General features: G+C 33.9%; 1 long non-coding RNA gene across 2 annotated transcripts; it reads left to right on the forward strand.

The window, feature by feature from the left end:
- The first annotated feature begins 1,237 nt into the window (after positions 1-1,237).
- On the forward strand, positions 1,238-3,114 carry LOC107796020 (uncharacterized). 2 transcript variants are annotated; one of them, XR_001650295.2, is made up of 3 exons: positions 1,244-1,501; positions 1,603-2,908; positions 2,989-3,114. It is a non-coding gene; the product is annotated as an uncharacterized LOC107796020 (long non-coding RNA). The 2 variants fall into 2 exon arrangements; XR_001650294.2 differs by having other exon boundaries at positions 1,238-2,908.
- The last annotated feature ends 1,265 nt before the right edge of the window (positions 3,115-4,379 follow it).

A 4,379-nucleotide genomic window follows, 5' to 3' on the forward strand; every position in this document is an offset into this window, starting at 1 on the left:
GCTATAGAGGATAGTCGGGGATGGGATAACAATTGAAGATATAATTAAACAAGGCTCTTTATGGCCAATACTAAGCTATATGACGAAGAACAAGTAAGAAAGCGATGAATCTCGAGGTGACTTCGGGTCAATATCATGTGACAAACAAAGAATAGACAAGAAGATAGCAAAGCCAAATGACTTCGAGCCAGTGAAGACAAGCGAATTAGAGAGGAGAAGGAGAGAGAGAAGATATTGTTGCACTTTTGTAGAATAGTTGGAGCTCTGCCTTTACAGGGTGTTAGTGACTCCCCTTTTATAGAAAAAGGGGGGAGTCCAGTCTTAGTACAAGATACGTTGTGTGATGCAGGAAATAGAATGGGACAACCGACTAACTCCGCGATATATGCGTGGGCCGATACCGAGCTTCTTGAATAATCCTGATCGACCCCGAGTGCATTCTTTGAGAGATACTTGCATTTGCTGAGGCTTTGGCCGAAATTATCCTTGGTAGACTACCGCTCGATCTTGCAGGAAGTGACCGGCCCGAGATCTCGATCTCCCAGGATCACCCTTCGAAGTGTTCAGTCGAGAAGAAATCAGTCTCCCAGATTTCACCGTGTACAGGTCCCTCCCCCTCCCCTCCATTAACGTCCAAAAAAGCTCGTGCGGACCCCACCCGTCCCGTTAAAAGTTCATATTATTAGTCCCACATCCTATCCAAGCCTTCTATTGTTGTGGATTGCTTGTTTCGGAGTCAAATTTGCAAATCTTCAATTTTTCGAAAAATTTAATTTGAGGTATTCCAATTTAGTTTATGTGCAAACTCGTATAAATAATGCATATTAGGTTTTTTGAATGTGTTGTATGTTATTTTTTTCTTTAATTAAATTGGTATGTTATTTTTATCCGGACTAAGATATTAATGTTGTAAGAAAATATGTAAAAATTGTGAAATCGTTATTATTTGTTAATAAAAATATAAATAAATTACTATTACTGTTTTATATGTATTTTTATGATTACAATGTATTTGTTGTGTTTTATCTGGTTTAATTATTTTTTTGTTTAAAGACTAGTAAATTAGAATGCCTTTTAGGGTAGTAAAATGTAATACCTTTTAGCGTAGTAAAATGTAGTGCCTTTTAGCGTAGTTTCCTTGTAGTTTAAGTATCTCTTATACTCACACTATAACAAAAAAAGCTTTTAGCAGCAATTATTTGGCAATAAGCTATTTGTCACTAATTTATATCTAAGATGAAAATTTACCCGGCAAATATACTTTTGCCAGGAAAAGGTCCATCTTTATCGGTAGTTAACAAAAATGGCCAGTAAAAGAGCAAATTTTTATTTTACCTTCCCTCCAAAAGTTAACCCTATTTATTTTCATTTCCCTCTCTTGCTAATCCCGCCGTAGAATTTCTTTCTGTTTTACTATTCATATCCCTTTTGTTTTTTGATTACCCTTTCAAACTTTCATGATTTTAAATATTGAGTTATTTACAGAAACTCCGATGTGAAGGTAATGGTTGACTGAATATCAATTTAGGATAAAATTTTGTGTACATTGATCGATTTTTGTCTCTTATTTACATATTTTTAATTTCTCTTATGGGTGAAAAGGTATCTAATTTTCTCATGCTTCTTGTTGCCATCTCTTTCTTCATCATGCATCTCTCCCTATGTCAATCATAGAATTGGAGTAAGTAAAGTCTCTTTTTTTCTTTTCTTTTTTCAACTTTACAATAATATGTGTTAGTTTGATTTTCTTTAGTTTGACGCTTCTTTGTACTCGTTTTGTAATCGTAGGAGATTGGGTTTAGTTTTGGTTCATTTGTTTTCTCTATATTGCGTATGGTCCGGTTCTGATTCATCTTTTAATATTATATGCTTGAGGTGTTTTATTCTAGAGGATGAATTTAAAAGCCCTATTTGGTGTTTGATAAAATGCCACAACAAGATAATGTCATTTGAACAGTTATATTTATATTATTGCTATGTTGTTTAACAAGGTTCTTTAAATCTTTGAAAGAAGAGATATCATTTTCAATTATTCGTATTAGTTATAATTCCTTTCTTTATGAGTTAGATCAGATTCGATTCACAAGTTAAATTTCGAAGAACAATATAAGTACCTCTAGGTAAATGTTGTTATTGTTTATCAGTGTTTTTATTTGAACATGAAGATATTATCCTAAATAGAGAATAAATTTTGAATTGAATCTGTAATGAGAAATTACATCAACAAACCACATGGCTCCTAAGAATAAATATATAGTGAGAACTAAGGAGATATAAGGACTATAGCATAAATTGAATAGGATGAACTTTGGTTTAGAGGCAAAAATTGGAGAAAATGAGAACAAGATAGGAAACTGATGGGTGCAATAATGGTGCAGGCACTCTTTATATTTTAGCTTACTAGAAAGTATTTATGTTTACATTTTTTTCCTTAGATTCTATCTAGTTATGCTATTTTCCTGTTTTTTTTGGGTAATCGAGTTAGGTGGATAAAGTTTTAGAATTAGTAGAGTCAAGTTAGAACGATGTACAACTGTTTGATTATATTAAGTTTTGCACTACCTTACAGTTTTGGATATATTTTTTCACAATAAATAAGCTTTTACTTTTTATTTGTACCTTTATTAAACATGAAAGCTTTATTGCCAACACAAAGAACTCAATGTTAGGGATGTACATTGTTGTTACCATGTAGATGGGATGGCATATGGTAATCAACAACTGAAGATCACGAACTCCAAAAAAGGAGGTTTTCATATGCACTAGATCTGAATTATTAATATGCAACACATAGTTGCATAATTCTTTACTTTTTGCTATTTTAAGTTCCCGTGGTATATCTCAACAGGTCCTTAGCCTATGTTGCAAAGTGGATGCAGCTTCTAGACAGCACAACTCCTCTTTTTAGGTAATAACATGTAGAGTAATTTTACTGTCACATTAATTGCCTCTGTTTTATTTACAATATACTGCTACTTTGTGCTGCAGATAATGGTAGGCAGGAGGTATACTTAGAAGTTAGGATATTCTTGTTTAATTGTATTCGGCTCTGTGTTTAACTAGATCTCCGAACCATATGTTCTTTATTTTAATGAATTCTTGTTCTTTAAATTACACAGTTGTAATAGTTGTTATGGTGTTGTAGTTACATGTCTTCTTCCTCCACAGTTACTAAAAGCGACTCATTATTTTAGGTACAGACTATATTATCATAGTTTCGTGAGCCTAAATTACTAATAGAAAATCAGAACCCACAACTAGGAAAGACAATTGCTATTCTTGAGTTTCATATAGAAGAAAACAAACTTGTGAAAAACTTATTAGGGAATACTTACACCTGATGGAGCATTCACTTGTTCAACGGTGCAAAGATTTGTGCATGTTCCCAAGCATTCAAGTACGTTATATTTATGATAATGAGTATATTCACTAGTAAAATGAATGGTATTACTTAATACCTCTTTTATATCGTATCTCAATATTAGACTAAATCAAGCTGATAGATACATATTCAGGATTGACATTAGATGTTTGGTTGTTAAAACTTAAATCCAATTTTTAGGTGCATTCTTTTATAGTGTGACAATTTGGATCTTAGTGTTGTACTTGATTTTGCTGGTATATTCTGTCATTCAAATTAAAAAATATACTCTAGATGGTTACATATTTGTGTACTATATGGGGACCGAATGTGTGACGACCCGACCCGTCGTCACGTGAGTTATCGCCCCGTTTCCCCCATTTTATGCTTCTTCATGTTTCGTTACCGGTATTCGGTGTGTTAGAGTTAAATCGGATTGGTTTTGATAGGAAATGAGACACTTAGTCTCTTTTAAGAAGGTTTAAGTTGGAAAAGTCAACCGGACATTGACTTATATGTTAGAGGACTCGGATTTGAATTCCGATGATTCGGTTAGCTTCGGGGGATGATTTTTGACTTAGGAGTGTGATCGGAACTAATTTTGGAGGTCCGGTGTAGAATTAGGCTTGAACCGGCGAAATTAGTATTTTGGCGAATTCCAGTTGATAGGTGAGATTTTGATCCGAGAGTCGGAATGGAATTCCGAGAGTTGCTATAGCTTCGTTAGGTGATTTGGGATATGTGTGCAAAATTTCAGGTCATTCGGACGTGGTTTGGTCGGGTTTTTGATCGAAAGTGTATTTTGGAAGTTTTAGAAAATTAGGCTTGACTTCGATGAGTTTTGGGTAATTTGATGTTGTTTGAGGTGTTTTGATGATTGGAAGAGGTTTGAATAATGTTATGAATTATGTTGGCATATTTGGTCGGGGTCCTATGAGGCTCGGATAAGTTTTGGAAGAGTTTTTGGAAGATTTTTACCGTTTGAGCATAAGCATATAATGATCCAAAGGTCTATTTT

This window comes from Nicotiana tabacum, chromosome 3, assembly GCF_000715075.1.
Source record: "Nicotiana tabacum cultivar K326 chromosome 3, ASM71507v2, whole genome shotgun sequence".
In the NCBI taxonomy this organism is placed as follows: Eukaryota; Viridiplantae; Streptophyta; class Magnoliopsida; order Solanales; family Solanaceae; genus Nicotiana; species Nicotiana tabacum.